The sequence below is a fragment of the Pomacea canaliculata genome, linkage group LG6 (assembly GCF_003073045.1).
Source record: "Pomacea canaliculata isolate SZHN2017 linkage group LG6, ASM307304v1, whole genome shotgun sequence".
Classification (NCBI taxonomy): Eukaryota; Metazoa; Mollusca; class Gastropoda; order Architaenioglossa; family Ampullariidae; genus Pomacea; species Pomacea canaliculata.
In genome coordinates, this window is record NC_037595.1 from 19,048,252 (window position 1) to 19,064,193 (window position 15,942).

A 15,942-nucleotide genomic window follows, 5' to 3' on the forward strand; every position below is an offset into this window, starting at 1 on the left:
CTGAAACCTTGATATGAGAAGCCCACTGTACCGTATCAGGCGGGCGGCAGATTTCAAGGGAGACGAATGCACAGTTTGCGGGAACTCCTGGTGGCGGCAGGAGTTAAATCCCGTTAGTCGACGCCTTCTCGGTGGAGGTCGAGGGTGAGCACACCGGGGTTTATAAGCATGGCTACTTGATGTCAGCGGCCAGACAGACTTATGACTTTTAGTCGCGTCGAACAGAGAGAGCTTCACTCCAGCAAACGCGCAGTCAAACAGACTGGACATTTGGCTGCTAGGAGTCTAGGTTTCAATTAGAAATGGCATTCCCTTCTAAAAAAAGTATTAAAAAAAAACAGAAAAAAAACAACAATTGATAAGAACTGGGCAAAGGCTATATCTAGTGAGCATCTGTACACACTCTGAGTTTCCGCAGAATCGACAAGGAATAGTAATTAGTTTTGGATTGTAGAAATAAACTACGTATCAATAGTTGTCATATTTTTTATTTTGTTTCTAAATGATCCAAGTATATTAATTATTTTCAAGGTGTTTTTTTTTTTTTTTTACCGCTGTAGTATTCCCTCTTTCCTAAAACATCTAGTCATGGGATTGAGCGCTTTAAAATTGAAAATTGAAAAGTGAATGCAAGCAGTTACACATTATAGACCTTTTCTTTCTTTTTTTTTTTTTTTTTTTCGTCTCAGTCTCTGTGTGTGTTGACTGAATATGTATATACTTATGGTTTATATATCATTCATCAACCTGATGATGAATTATATACCCCTATCTCCTTGTTACAAATCAGTTATATAAACACCGCGAGTTCAATAAAAGTGCACTTGATGGAAGAGACCGAATTGCTTAAGCTACAATAGTGCATTTCATTTTTCTCTCTCCTTACCATTGTTTTAACTTTACAATTTACCTATCTGTCAGCCCTGTTATCTTGCATTCGACTAGAAACTGCCCTCCTTGACATCTAAACAAACGAGTATTTATTGCTGGTATCTACAAGCAGCGCTGCCCACTCAATGCTGTCTTACTGTCAGAACCACTTTTATTCGCCTGTCAATGGCATCTGGTAGATGTCAGAGTTTCAGGTCAAACCCGTCTTTGGCAATGACAGGTATATTTTAGACATTGAGGCTGATTAGCGGTCTTTGCTGTATCTTTTAATGCAAACACAAAAACACAGAGAGAAAAGTGACAGATGACAAATCTTTATTTATGAGTGTAACAGAATATAAAAAAAAACAACCTTCGATCTAAGAAAAAGAAACTGAAACCCTATATTACTACAAAAAATCCATTAATAATACAAAAAGGAAAATATGAATATGTACAAATATCGGAACTGATGCTTATTTTGACCGATTTTTTTTTTTTTTTTTTTTTTTTGTTTTTTTACTAACAAGTGAATAACACATTGCGTGGAAGGCCTCTGCAGGCGATCACAGGTTTCGATATCGATGCTTGTAGAAACAGCTTTAAACAGGAATAACCGGATTCAGTTTGTTGAAGGCGAACGATGCCAGAATATTTTAGTCTCGATTTGAATAAGTCGATTCCCGGTATAGGAGTATTGAGTTTGTGTGACCCTCTTATTTTTGTTTTATTTTGGTTTGTTTGTTTCAAAGAAAAATACTGAGGAAAATTCACCTGTTAGTATTCTATAGTCGAACATACTTTTGTTGTAGTTCAGTGTGCTTATTAGTGGCAGGAGCCTAGAGACAAGGGCGGCTCGGTGGTGCAACAGTATGAGCCTGTCCCCATTACAGGGAAGGTTGGCTGTCCTGGGTTCGGCTCCCGTTTCGGGCAAGCTGATCTTTCTCTGTATGTTACATCTGTTTACAGGGCTGACTGCCTTGCAGAGATATAATCTTAGTTGCTGGATCGGCGTAAAACACCAATTCTCCCGTCTTATAGAGACAAAAAAATCTGAAGGATGCCGGTTTGCTTTAAATAACCCACTTTGATATTTCTCTTTTCAATTCCTTTGAATGGCTACAAGAGACACTACTAGCAATTTCCAACAGAGTGGAAGCGTCATCGATTGTCCATTTAATATAGGCTGTGCAGAATAGTCCTCGAGATTTCAAAAGTGTTTAATGAGATATGAGATACATTTTCAGTGAAAAAGAAAAAAAATGCATGTCCGTCTAAGCAAAATTTTTACAGAAAGCATGAACACATTTTAGAAAAAAAATCCGACAAGAAGCCTCAGGGAAACGACTAATAATTTATAAAATGAAACTTTCGACAAGAACCAAAGCAAAAATAAGACAATACGAAAAGAGGATACACCAAAATGCCAAGAGGAAGAATCAAGGAGACAAGAGAAGTACGAAAAGGAAACAGCTACAGGAAGAGACTGGCATCGGATGGAGGGAAAAATAAATGGGTGGGAGAGAGAAAGAGAGATGAGAGATGTGCTCACACTCTATTTTATTTCTGTTCTAGATGTTATTTTAGTGACCTTATAAAGGTAGTCCAAAACGAAATTGTCTGAATTTATAGGTTCTACGGGCAGATGTCATCTATTTGGCTAAGTTTAGACTAGAACTGTTACCACAAGCCAGTACCTAGAGCGCATGCTTCATGCTTAACCAGTTTCATCCCCCAGCATCAGCGTGACGCGCGGACTCCATGCCTCGTAACCGCGAGCCTGCTGGCGGCGGCCATATTGGCTGAGGTAAGTCCTGCCAAACGTTCAGATTGGTCAAGATTATGTGTTGAGAAATATAGCTGTCAATAATAGTAACGAGTGAGAAACCGAAAGAATCAATTAAAATGCAACCAACAAATGAAACTCACCCCCAATGCAAAACTTTCACATTTCTATTAATATTTCGTTTTATTTTTTATTGATATTATCATTTTATTAGAAGGTTACATAGTTTACATGCTCCACTGTGGAGTAGAAAATGGATAGAGGCTCCTTCGGTCCTGTAGCTGTAAAACTCTGGCAGTGTTGCTGTTGGCACTGCAGAACTTCTTCCGATAATCTTTCTTACCTTTATGTCAAAATTGTCTTGACATGGTCGTGTGACATGTCACTGTTCCTGTCATGGCAGTGGTGACAGCCCCTTGAGAGGGTCTGTCAGGATACGGGCGATGCTGAGACTGACATGGGATGACACAGAAAGGTGAGTACTTTGTCCGCTTGCTTCCAGAGTCCAATCAGAAAGGTAAGTATCCCGATGTACAATGCTTTCATCAACATTGTTAGCAGGCGCATCTTTAAGTGATGGGGAGTGAATATACTTATTTTTGTATAAGTGTAAAAGTGAAGGAGTGTAATGATGGAGAGAGATGAGGTGCTTAGAAAAATGTCAAACATCAGGTGTAAAAATTACACAAGTAAAAAGACATTTTTGTCCACTGACATACGCAGCTTGTCGTAATACTTTTTCTTTTCTGCAGTGTCACTTGTGGCCAGTAGTTTGTGTCAGTTAAAGAATGATCACCTCAAAGGACAGATTAAGTTTCATGGAATTCAATACCTATTATATCTATCCATCTATGTTTTCCCCTCACTGCTTTTGCCACCGTGTCATGTGTCTCTCCTAAAACTCTTTCACGTGTGATAAACGCCTCTTTGTGCCAACACATCCACAAATCAATAGTTAATTAATTCCAGCAGCCTGAAGGCGGAATATAGTCACTAGCAAAATTCACTCCTTTTTTTAAATTAAACCAGGAACCATCTTAGGGAAAACTCTCAGAATGAAAACTGTACCGAATTGAGTTTTTATTTTAACTTCATGTATTGTTTACATTAAAGAAGACTGTTTGGTGAGAGGAGAAGGGGAAGTAGCCCTATCGTCATCTCCAGCAGAGCAGGCGTTTATCAGCCAACATCAAGTAGCGACATCCAGGCACAGTTTCAGGATCACCTTGACATAATGTCGTTTTTTTGTATCTACCGCCCGCTATTCATCGCAGACATAATATTCCAGACGGCCTTCTGGGACTTCTGTGGCCGAAGTGTTTGACAGGAAATGCGGCCCGGTGGGCGCAGAGGAAGAGGGGAGAGAACATCGTGGTGCAGAACACAGAAAGTTATCGTTCGTTGATCGGGGAATACTGGTCTGGAATAGTGGGGAGGGAGTTACAAGAGAGGATGGAAAAGTTTGCATGATAGAGAGAGAGAGGAAAAAGATGAAGATGACTGATACACACTAGATATGGTGAAAAAAGGAAATAGAATCACACAGACTGCTACCAGCTGCCTTTCAATCACACACGCACATACACGTGTAAAAGTTTAGTCTACCAGGGAAAAGATTTGAGAAAAAACACTGGACACAAAAAGCTAAGCTTAAAAAATAAAAAAAAAACACAATTCAGATTTAAAATTCAAAGTTCTGCTCCATGGTGAGCTGTAGCAACGCGGGCTCTGCTTCTTCCTGTCACATGTTGTTCCTATCCTACTGACGCACATCATCAAAATCATTTGTTCTTCCATAAATTTCCACGGTTGTTGTTTAGACAGACAAGATCTCTCCAGTTCTGTCCATTTTCAATATTGTATTATGGACATGGATCTGCTTTGTCGTTTCTACATCTCGTCTTGTTCAAGTGCTTGTGACCGCAGACCTCTGCGAAGAAAGACTAAACGCATCTGACCAGGAACAGCTGCAGCGACTATTGTTTTTCACAATAAGATAGAGAAACCCACGCCGGCAAATTATTTGTTCATTGCATGCATATTTTATAAAGCGGCTGGCACAAACACGGGGCTGGAGGCATTTTCGTCGCCTATACAGCTTCTCAAAACATTGCTCTAAGAGAAACCTGTTTTTCTACTTGACGTAAATACAACGTGTTGGGCCCGTAGTAGACTGTTTGAACAACGGGTTGGCTGGCGACGAGTTGATCAGTTTTGACGCACCCGTCGTCTTACTACAGTCGATGCCATTCTTCCACTCAAATGGCTCACCTGACATTTCACAAACAAACACAGTCGATACAAATCTATGAATCAAATAACAAAATAACGAGAACATAATTATGTATATACCATTTATCCTCCAATCTTTGATTATCTCTAAATAGAGTATTACATTGTGAAAAAAAAGTATAGGTATTCTTCTAAACTTTCCATGTATTTTTGCTGACATTCATTCACTTATGTATCAGTTCATTTGTTCGTTATTTTATTATTTGTTATTTTATATTTATTTTGCATTGTTGTTTTTTTATTCGTTTGTTCGGTTTTTTTGGGAGGGTTTTTTTTGGGTTTTTTTTTTTTTATTTTTTTTTTTTTGTTTTGTTTCGTTTTTTTTTTGTTTTGTTTTGTTTTGTTTTTGTTTTTGATTTTTTTTTTTGCTTTCGTTTACATTTGTTCTAGTCCCAAATATCTTAATAATAATATTTTCTCTACTGCTAATTGTCTCCCTTATTTATTGAACCCGTCTATTGGATCTGATCTCTGGTGTCAGTCATATGTTTGCACTTTCTATGTCCTACTGTCAGCTGCACCCTGGCGAGCGCCAGACAGCCTTGTGTTTGTGACATGATATATTTTTGAGGAACTTGTGTAGGCACCTCTCGTGACTGAGATCAATACCCGTGTCGCGAGTGCCTTTCCTTCGACCTCGCTCTCGCTATTAGGGTGGACACAGCCGTTTCTTGAGAAACTTCGATCTGTTCCGTCAGTTATGAGCTGAAATACATCGTAATGTCGTGAGAAAATGGATCCTATTTCCAGCCGTTAACGTTTTTTCTTTCCGGGGAAAAAGGCGATTTCAGGCAAAAATAGCTTGTTTATCAGAGATGGTACTTATGTAAGATTCTTCCGCACTGAGTACAGAATTTATGGCTTGAATTATCCTTGTTTTTAGTGTGCGTGTGTGTGTGTTTTGGTGCGTGTGTCTTTGTGCTTGCATGTGTGTTTGTTCCTGTGCATGCATATATATGTATTGCTTTTACATATCTCTTTTTCACACTCTTCATGCTCCTTAAAAGTAATATTAAAGCTTAGTCTGTCTTATCCATGTTCTGAGACTGTAGAGAGCAAGGTGTACTCTTCACTCAAGTGAAGCACTTTTAAAGTTGATGCACTCTCTCTCTCTCTGTCATGTGATGAAGTCAGGGGTGAAGGTTGTTGTCACCATGTTTGGTGCAAGGTGTTCAGGTGACTTGTCCTGAACTTACTGACGAGAATCAGAGATTTGGATTAATTTTTTTTTTAAATTCTGGTGATTGATGTTTGTCTCTGATATGATTACAGATCTTCTGATGAAAATTTGATCATGATAATCATTGAAAAAACAATAATCCGAATCTTAAAAACAGGGCAAAGAAGCTAATGAACTATAATTTAAATTTTCTTCTGTCTAGAGTAGATTACTAAAAGTTCAATGAAAACAGAACGTTATGCAATGAAATTTTTCAATAATAATAATAATGAAGAAAACAAACTTATGCAATTAATGAATATCATAAGCGACATATTAGAACCTTGAATAATATTTAATATTTTAATATCTTTTTTTTTCTCCACGCATTCACACTTGCACGCATTCACAGACACACGCAAGCCATAATACTTTTCTGCCGCCATTTTCACCTGTCGGCAAATCACCTGGGGCAGCAAGTCCCGTTTACCTGGACTAAATGGCGCAAAGACATCCTGAAATCGCTTTACCATTTCCCTCCCTCCATGAATATTCAGAACGGACTTGTTGTGGAATATGCAGTCGTCATCACAGCGATTGTTGCCTAAGATGTTCCGGGGGAGCATGAGGAGAGTGCGGCTGGCAGTTAGAGCGCGGAATGATTGCATGTCAGGCAGACGGTTGTGGAACTTTATGGCTCGGCGGGCCGTGACATGGCGGTTATACAGCCATTCTTTATCTTTATGTCTCTCTCTCTCTCCATTGTGCGTCCTCTCTTTCTTTCTGTCTTTTCTTTTCTTTCTTGGCTTTGTGCTTCTGTCACTCTTATTTCTCCCTTCTTTCTATCACTCTCTTATACTTTCTCTTTGTCCTTGTCTTTCTTGTTCACTGGGCCGTGATGTGGCAGTTATACAGCCATTCTTTATCTTTATCTCTCTCTCTCTCTCTCTCTCTCTCCATTGTGCGTCCTCTCTTACTTTCTGTATTTTCATTTCTTTCTCACCTTTGTGCTTCTGTCACTCTTATTTCCCCTTTCTTCTATCTCTCTCTTACACCTTTCTTTTTGTCCCTGTCTCTCTTGTTCACATATTGATAAATCGTTTACCTTTGTACTGTAACAGTCGCAATGTTTGTTTCTTCTTCCTTCGGAATGGCGAGAGTCAGATGTAAAAATATGTTTTGCTCATTCTGTCTCTTTGTATATACAATTGTCATTGTTATAATTATCTTATCTTTCTATTTGTTGTTCTTTTCCTCCTGCTCTGTCGTTTCTATTTCTCTTTTTCCTAAACATTCTTTCTCGCTCTCGTATTTCGTTATCTTTCTTTCTCCTTTGTTTTTGTTTACCTTTACCTTTGTCTTTCCATCTTTTTCCTTTGTCTGCCTCAGTCACCCCTTCCTTTCTTTCTCATTCTTCTCTCATTGCGTTAGTTTTCTCTCTGCACTCTTTCACTCTCATTTTTTTATTTGTTTTCTAATGTTTTTAAATTGATTTTCTTACTTCTTCTCCTATTTTCTTGTCTTGTTCATGTCATGAGTTATTTCGTTCTCCTTCTGTGCGTGTCTTTTTTTTTCTCTATCTCTGCATTAGTCCCCTCATCTTTCCCTCTCTTACTTTTTTTCATTTTCTTGTTCTTTCTTTTCATCTCTTCCTGTTTTGTCTGTCTGCATCTTTGTGAGTTACTTTTCTCCACCCCTCCCTCGCAATCCCTCACAACTTTCTTACTTTCATTTGCCTCGACTCTTTTTATTCATTCCTTCTCCGTCTCAGCTCTTGCTAACTGTCTCTGTCTCACCACGTCTGGCTGCGCATGCCTGTGCAACATCGACCTTCCGGTGGCCATGCCGTCTCACAGAGGGCGGCCCGATAATGTCCCGCACGAGTTGCCCGCCGCAGTTAACGCATTACCGCCCAAACTACAGCATTATCTCCCCTTGTGGAAGCAGCTATCGTCTGACCTTCACCCTCTTTTTATCCCTCCCCCACACCTCCCTATCACTTCCTCCTCGTCACCAATTTTTTTTTTTATTTTTTAAAAATTATTTCATTCTTAAATAATACTGTCGCCAATGACGTGCCTGTCTTTTCATCGAATGTATTAATTTTTTTCTCACCTCTTTTTTTCTTTCTCTCTCTCATTCTCGTTTGTGTGGAAGTTTGCGCGTGTGTTTAATGGAAGAATAAATTATGCGTTTTTGTTGGTCTTAGCGTGCGTGTGTGCATGTAATTTTATCTTTGTGGTGTTTGTGTGCGTGGGTACGTGCGCACGCACGCGCGTGCTCTCCTCCTTCATTCCCACCACCACCACTACCCTATTTTGCCTGATTTACCGCATCCCCTGTCTTCTGCCCGTTGATTCGTCAACCCCCAAGACGGACGGTTTGTGACCGTAATCATTGTCATTAACGGGACGTTTGGCAGCTTTCGCAGCCCCAGGCAGTTCAGTGCCGCTTGTTCTCAAGACAGCCTCGTTCTGGACTTGTTTGAAGGACCTCGCTCAGATCTGCCATGCGCTCAATTATTCACGAAAAGGCGGAAGCGAGAATTGCAGGCGCTTTTCAGCAGCGGTGTCCACGTGGCAAGAGCAAATGCTGCAACTCCCCGGCATCGTCCTGGGACCTGGGAGGTGGACCACAGGGAGGGGAGGGGAGAGGAGGAGACGTGGCGGGGAAAGGGGGAGGGGGAGACATCGAGGTGAGATGGGCGGACACGGAGCGGGTGGGGGAATTGAACAGTGATGGATGCAAGTGTTGGTTTAGGTTTGGCGAAGCCATCTCGTTAATTGTATTCACAAAGAACACTTTATTTTTTATTTGTTTTACAGAGTTGTCTTTGTCGCTGACTAGATGTAGGTGCAAAAAATAGTGTAGGAAAAGTTATTTTGTTAACTAGATGAGTCTGCATAGATATATGTAGTATTCGCTATCTGTGTCCACAAAAAGAACTAGTTATTTTGTTAACTATATGTGTCTGAATAGATATATACAGTATTCACTAGATCTGTGTCCACAAGAAGAACTAGTTATTTTGCTGGATAATTGTCCACGAGACTGCAATATAAACTATTTTGATTACTTTGTGTTCTTTTAGAGTGTGTGTATCTTATTTTTTTTGCTTACCAGCACTTCGATAGTAAATTAAAACTTGTGAAGTATTTTTGTGTGGAATGTATAAAGGAAACATAGAATAAATTAAAAAAAAGAATATTTAAACGCAGTGAATACGAAACAGATAGAAAGCGTAAATAAAGTTTTGTTGATTTATTTTCTCAAATTTAAAATTAAGATATGTGTGTAGGGGAGGTTAGGGGGGAGGGATAGGTGTAGGGTAGCTGAGTGTCAAGGGTCATGCAAGCGTCCGTTTCAATGTCAAAGTGCAGTCGCGCCCTCTTCCAGGGAAAACACACGAGCGAGAGTCGCTGCGGTGAAGGCTGTCGCTGTTCCAGCATCCGTCCCCCCTCCCGCCAATAGTTCCGTTTAAGGCGGCCGTTCTCGCTGCCAACTGTGGGCCCTGTTGGCGCAGACGCGGGCTTCGATGGCGATGCTCGCACACTGCACGGCCAGGCGGTGGTAACAGGAGGAGGTGCTCCAGCGGTCGCTGTTGTAGCAGATTTCTAGCACAGTGCACCCGGAGCCGTCAGCGCTCGACACAGTCAAGTCCTCGCTCATCATCTTTCCCGGCGCACGTGTCACTGGATAGTGCGAATGGAACTCTGCTGGCTGGCCTCAAGACTGTGAGCTTTTTCCCTGACGCGTTAAGGATGACCAAGCATTAGTAAGGTAAGTTCGACAACTTGTGTCATGTTTGTCACTGACAGTTGTCTTTCAGGAGGTCTTGTGGAGCAGGGGAGGGGGACTAGTTTTGGGGGTTGTTGTTAGGTAGATAATAAACAACACACCGTCTAGCTGCTATGAACCTTGGAGACAACTAGTAGATATGATAGTTACTAATACTGCAGACAAGGTGGAAATATTGCAGTCCTTCTTGTGTCTATCAACGTGTCTGCCCTTTGTAGAGGTATTGTCTGTTTGTTTGTCTGTCTTATTCTCTTCCTTGTAAAGAGAATACTAACTCGCTTTCCTTCTTGATCAATCAGTTAATTATTTATTTAGGTACTTAACCAGTTACTTATTAATTCGCATGCTCTCTCTCTCTCTCACTCACACACAAACACTCCCACACCCACACACGCGCTCGCAAGTCAGCGAACAACAGTCAGCAGGTAACGTCACGTACAAAAAGTTTCAGGACCGGTCACTTTTTGCGTGACGCACAGCTCCCTAGCGAGTTGTCTCCCCGATGGCATCCTCGCAATGGTTCCGTCCCGCCCACCCACGGCTGACAACTTCAAGTACATTGAGGGTCTAAATGGCAAAAGTCTGTTGAGAGCGTGTTGCATGGCTGCCCTCTGTGACAATCCCCAATCACTGACACTAATAACGTGGCGCTTAGCTGCGCTTCCTCTGTAGGTCTGTGTCCTCCTTCACTGGCTTAGTGCGGGTTCTGTGGCAAAGGTAGACATGGTATGTTGACTGGTATAAAAGCATTGAAAGAAAGTCCTAGAAACTGTCGACTTTGAGACTTCCTCGCCATCTTCGTGTGCTTTCATGAGTGTCTGCTGTCGGAACTTTTGAGGGGAGTGTGGGGAAGATGAACCTTGTGAGTGAGACTTTACGTGTGCACACATTTTTATGCATATCATTTGTTTTAACAATGACTATTTTGTCTAATTAATAGTTCGTTCGTTCGATCTTTCGTTTGAGCAAAGTGAATTCGTATCGACATAACCTTCAAAGCTAATGAGCATGTATGTAGTCTGGAAGTAAATACTTTCTATGAAGTCTACGTTGCAAATACGTCTTCGCGCCGTCGGCACTGCGGGAGGTCGTGTTGATCATATGAGACTGTGAGCTCAACAATCTGTCGACTGCAAAATATCATTTAAAAAGCCAGTGTTGCCGGGTGTTGCTGCTTGCAATTTCCTCTTTTCTCTGTTGTTAAGACAACAGCATTTACACAGCCGGACCGTGCCCTTTCACCAACTGTTATTTCAGGCCGGCGGCACGATCACTGAAGCCCAGGGTGTGATGCTATCGCAGGTGACACAGCTGGCACGAGACCGTTATTCGGCGGCACAATGATGTACGAGTTTATAAAGCATAACCGTGAAACTTCGTTTATCATGGCAGTCTTTCTCTCTCTCTCTCCAATTCTCCCCCCTTACCATTTTCTGTCTATACCTTTCTTTTCCTTTCACTCGCTCGGCTTTGTTTTAGTGCGTGGAGATCTTTTTCGTACTGTAGGTTCACACTTTTAGTATGTGAAGAGGGTTTTCGATTTCAACTGCTGGAGTCCCAGAATTTTATTGTAAGAATTTCAATAGTTTTGTCATGTGGACCTCCATCGATTTGGGTAAATATCTACTCACAGTACTGGCGATGAATATGTGTTCACATTTCTAGTATATGAATGTCTGTCCACGGTTCTGGTGTGTGAACGTCTGTCGAAAGTTCTAGTGGATGAATATCGGTCTAGAGCTTTGGTGTGTAGACATTGGCTTGCAGTTTTAGTAGGCAGTTGTAATATGTATAGGCCTACAGTTCTAGTATATAGATTATGCCTATTCTAGTGGGTCATATCTATTGACACCTTCTGTGTAATTGTCCGTCTACAGCTCCAGTGGGGCTACAATCTGTCTACGATGTTAGTATGTGAAGACCTTCCAGGAACCTTAGTGTATGGAAACCTGTCTCAGCTCTAGTCTGTGGAGACCTGCCTGCAGTTCACTTTTCTCTCCAATTCTTTTCTGGAAAAGACATGGCGAGGTTATTTACAAGCTACGACGAAGAAACCATTGAAGCGAACGAAAGAAAAAAGTGGTGAGGTTGGTAAGGGGAGTGAGGGTGAGGGGATGGGCAGAAAGAAATCGACCGGCGAGAATGAAGGGATGTTCACGAGACAGAAAAATGGGGGAGCGCGCCCAATGGCCGGGTGATGTTTGTGTTGCTGCAGGTCGCAGTCCTGTTCAGTACCCGTAGTCACCCGGTGGTCGTTAGGATGGCGGGTGTGGGTGGCAGCCTCGTTTCCTCTCCATTTAGCGGAGAAGGGCTGGTGGTCAGTCTCCTCAACATCGACTAGCCTCACAACAGACTATAAGTAGTAGACTGGTCTCACATTCGGGTAGTTTCATCCTACTATTGCATCTCACTTTCTGTGTATCTGGTCTCACTCTTAAGTATCACTTAATTTGTATTACATCAATTTTTTCTCGTTTTACACCAATCTGTATAGGTATAGAAAGATAAGAGAAATAAGAGAAATTAAGATAGGTAAAAGTAATGTCAGTTGGTTAATTGAGTTATCGACAGATGTCGCTGTAGCTGATATAATTACCTCAGTAAAACAACTCTTGTCTAATGCAACCCCCTCTAGGACACAGATGTCATGTACAGTTTGTACTCCTTCCATTTGCTTATTTCTTCCTCTTTTCTTTCTTTTTCTCCAATGTCAGCTCTCATTACAGATGATATACATCAGGCTTGTAGAGCAGCTTTTAGTTTTCATCCAAAGAAAGTTGACCTGCGATGTGAGGGGCTGGTATGTGCATGATTTATACTTCTGATTTTGTTGATTTGGTTTGTTTATGCGTGTCTGTCATTCTGTTTGTGTGCCGTGTCTGGTGAAATATTTCTCCCCATTGTATGCTGCGGCCTTAAAGAGATGGCGACTGCGAGCAATGAATGTTGGTATTGCTGTATGAATAATGGAAGCTTCATGTAGGTCTGCAAGGTCAGTACAGGACTTTTTTTTATGGAAGTATCTACTTATTACCTTCAGAAAAGAGTTCCTGGAATGTGAGATTTACAGCTCATCGTCTTCATGTTTTTCTTACTGGTCTTGTTCTAGTCATAGACTGCCATTGAGTACACAAACATATCATCACTATCATGTCAACAGACGAATATGTCTCACCTCCATCTCTCCCATCCCTCTTTCTTCATGCATTGCACGTTCCTTTACTGAAAAAATAGGGTTGGTTAACTTTAACACTTTTTATCCCACATACACACATACAACTTAAACACATAATAGAGACACTAGAGAGAAGGAACAGAGAAACAAAACTGGAAAAGGAATTGAGTTGGACTTAGTGATAAACAGTTTCTAGCTCAAGTGTAGGTGGGTGCGTGCGTGGATGGGAGCTTTTCAAATAATTTTAAATTGTAGAATTCTTAACGAACCCGTCATTGCGATGATGTTGATTTAGGATTTATCTCGGACAAAGGATATAATGACCACATGCCAGCAATAGAATGCCCTCTACTTAAATAAATACTGCTTTAATAACACAAAACGCTTCACTGAACACCCTCACTCACTTAGACCAAATGTCAATTTTAATTTAATTTTGGATGATAAGCCTATTTTAAGTTAAACCTTTTATGGCGGAACAGGTATCGTCTGTTATTTAAGAACAACAATAAAACCAGAGGCAAGTATGATGGATATGTTTTCCATAGTCAGAGAAGCACACTCACGCTCATTTACTTAAACCGTCAATTTAAATTCAATTTAAATTCAATTTTGGTGGCGAGCATGTCCTCAGCCAAGCCTTTTGTTGCCGGGTAGATAGTGTACAAGACATTAAGTAGACAATAAATAGAAATGTAGTGTTCCAGGGAGGAGAGTCTGATAGACGGTTGTGAAGTGCTGGCGGCGTCTGATTCCCTGGGGAACATAAGACCCCTAAAGGTCTGGGGAACAGATCCCATACACCCACCATCGACAGAGATATTGAACAACCCTGCAATGTTTTATGGTATTTTTTACATATTCGTGGGTAAGAGTTTTATGAATACAGCTAGAAGGCAGTGCAGATATAAATCTTAAATTTTTTTTTCTAATTTTTATCTGGACCTCAATAATTCGATGCAGATGTGGATTTATTCTGCTTTTCAAGTTTGTATTTTATACTTTTAATGAATCACGCTTGAGGCTTTGGGATTTTACGGATTTTGTGCTTCACCTAGAATACGACTTTGAGAGGCTTAGTGTTTGATCCCATTATTATTTTCTCTTTCAGAGGCATTCACTTTCATACCTTTCCTTTTTGCATAAGATACACAGCATTTGCGTGTCAGTGCTGTATATATATAATATGTGTGCGTGGTTTGTATGAATGATTGTGTGTTAGTGTGTGTGACTGCATGTGTGATTGATGTTTGTAAGTACTCAAGCACTCGTCTGTGTGTGTGGTTATGTGTTAGTGTGTGTGGTAGTTGAGACTAACTGTATGTCTGTTTGTGCACGTCAATAAGAAACAACCAAACATGTTTATTTGGTCATTCCCAAAGATTTAAATAAGTAATGTGCATGACATATCATTGCGACTCTGACATCTGGCATACGTCTGTCTGACAGTTGCTAGCCAACAGTGGCACCACAAACAACCGCAGGCTAATTAATTAAAGATCCCAATGGACATTCCCAGTCAAAGACGCGCAATAAGTCACGTGATCGTTATAAATCAGTCAGTGAACCTGGCACACCAGTATGTGTATTTATTGCACCATTTATCTCCACCGTTGCCAGACCTACTAAGAGCAGAGTAGAGTTATTTCAGGTAAAGTATTACCTTGTCATGTAAAATCGTAAAATTGTGTGCAGTCTCTTTACTTGTCCTTTTTTTTCCTTTTTCCACTCCTTAATATTTCCCTCGGTGTACTACAAAGAGACCTAGTAAAATATCTTTGAATGAGTTCATACGCTTGAGTGCATCGACTGATGGGTGTGTATGTGTCAACACTCAAAGTATCGGGGGAATTTGCCTGTTAGTTCTAATTGTCTCCAGTGGCTTATCAATAAACTATTGCCTTGCATAGGATATAACTGAATGAAGAGCGCTTTTTGCCTTTCTTGTTAAATGGATTAGCTAGAAGCCTCATTACCAAGCCAGACTTTCTCTAGCAGACATAGCTACATGAATGCACACACACAGACACACAAACTTACACACACATGAATGAACACACACACACACACACAGCCACACTTACAAACTCTATCTCTCTCTCACACACACACACTGAAGTGAACCAGTGTATGAAAAGAAGATAAAGTATTGTTTTATTTGCTGCCAATACCATCTCTCAAGCTGCTATACCACTCTGTAGTCTAAGAGGGGCATCTGAAGAGAAACCAAGCAGGACTACAGAATCCATGCATGTTGAGCCAACACACGTCAGCCATTTAGACCACTGTTACCACGCGAAATCTCACGAGAATTTTTGAGGGAGGACGTGTGGCAGCTTCGAGGAAGACAGAAGACTGGCGGTGTTCCAGAATAAGCAGCACAACATGTACTGTCCAGGATAAAAAAAAAAACAACAAACACACAGGTACAGACTCCAACCCCGAGTTTAAGGTCGCCGGTCTCGGCCGCACGGAATTGTGGGTCACGTTCTAAACGCTGCGCACTGGATGTGAAAGGAGGTCAGCCCATGCTGAATAATTATCTGTAGACAGAGTCCTTTCCGCGACCATGCATGCATAGCTGGATCGATGAGAGAATACATTGACATTGAAGTTTGGCTGTCATTGTCGGTTGAGGAGTACGCACTCCCAGACTAGCGTCGCCCAGTCGTCCGCTTATCAGTTGGCCAAAGGGAGCGAATTACCCTTTGCCGACGGAGTTATGCTTTGTAAATGCGGGTCCTTGGAGAGAAGTGTATCGTTATTGCTGTACTAATGCATGCTGTTCCCATGAGACATTTTTTGTTGCGTTTCTGCAAGTATTAGTGTTTGCCCGGTGCAAACCTGTTATGGGGCAGTGTT

The 15,942-nt window shown here is 41.1% G+C and overlaps 1 protein-coding gene across 1 annotated transcript in view; it reads left to right on the forward strand.

The window, feature by feature from the left end:
• Positions 1–15,942, forward strand: part of LOC112566221 — a 194,924-nt gene that overhangs the window by 92,839 nt on the left and 86,143 nt on the right. The window contains exons 4-5 of the mRNA XM_025242262.1: positions 2,503–2,677; positions 3,060–3,131. The gene's annotated coding sequence lies outside the window, so the exon portion shown is untranslated. The remainder of the gene's footprint in view (positions 1–2,502; positions 2,678–3,059; positions 3,132–15,942) is intronic.